A 976-nucleotide genomic window follows, 5' to 3' on the forward strand; every position below is an offset into this window, starting at 1 on the left:
TTATATTGAGAACCCAGACCTTTTCAGAAGCGAGGTAGTGCAAGACCAAAACCTTTTGATCGATATTGTGCCATCGCACCTCGCAGAATCCGTTCAATCCATTTTTTGTGTCCTCTGGTTTGGCAGAGCGATGCATCACCTCGGCTATGAATCTTGAAGTACTCATCGACAGTTTGGCCGAGTGGTCTAAGGCGCTGGCTTCAGGCGCCAGTCCGCAAGGGCGTGGGTTCGAATCCCACAGCTGTCAGTCTATATACCTGACTGGTCTTATATTAAGAACCGAGACCCTTTCAGAAGCGAGGTAGTGCAAGACCAAAACCTTTTGATCGATATTGTGCCATCGCACCTCGCAGAATCCGTTCAATCCATTTTTTGTGTCCTCTGGTTTGGCAGAGCGATGCATCACCTCGGCTATGAATCATGAAGCACTCATCGACAGTTTGGCCGAGTGGTCTAAGGCGCTGGCTTCAGGCGTCAGTCCGCAAGGGCGTGGGTTCGAATCCCACAGCTGTTAGAAATTTCTTTTCGTGTGATTTGATGAAGAACGCATTCCGCGGAAACGGTTCGAAACCGTTTTTATGTCATGTCCTATAGTGTAACGCATCTTCTCCGCTATGATTTTTGAAGCACTCATCGACAGTTTGGCCGAGTGGTCTAAGGCGCTGGCTTAAGGCGCCAGTCCAAAAGGGCGTGGGTTCGAATCCTACAGCTGTCAGTCTATATACCTGACTGGTGTTATATTGAGAACCCAGACCTTTTCAGAAGCGAGGTAGTGCAAGATCAAAACCTTCTGATCGATATTGCGCCATCGCACCTCGCAGAAACCGTTCAACCCATTTTTGTGTCCTCTGGTTTGGCAGAGCGATGCATCACCTCGGCTATGAATCGTGAAGCACTCATCGACAGTTTGGCCGAGTGGTCCAAGGCGCTGGCTTTAGGCGTCAGTCCGAAAGGGCGTGGGTTCGAACCCCACAGC

The 976-nt window shown here is 50.0% G+C and overlaps 3 non-coding genes across 3 annotated transcripts; all 3 read left to right on the forward strand.

The window, feature by feature from the left end:
* The first annotated feature begins 167 nt into the window (after window positions 1–167).
* Pmar_PMAR026678 lies at window positions 168–247 on the forward strand. Its single transcript has one exon. It is a non-coding gene; the product is annotated as a tRNA-Leu (tRNA).
* A 187-nt stretch (window positions 248–434) lies between these two features.
* On the forward strand, window positions 435–514 carry Pmar_PMAR026679. Its single transcript has one exon. It is a non-coding gene; the product is annotated as a tRNA-Leu (tRNA).
* Window positions 515–635: 121 nt separating this feature from the next.
* On the forward strand, window positions 636–715 carry Pmar_PMAR026680. Its single transcript has one exon. It is a non-coding gene; the product is annotated as a tRNA-Leu (tRNA).
* Window positions 716–976: the final 261 nt, after the last annotated feature.

Source organism: Perkinsus marinus, assembly GCF_000006405.1.
Source record: "Perkinsus marinus ATCC 50983 genomic scaffold scf_1104296953704, whole genome shotgun sequence".
NCBI classification, from domain to species: domain Eukaryota; phylum Perkinsozoa; order Perkinsida; family Perkinsidae; genus Perkinsus; species Perkinsus marinus.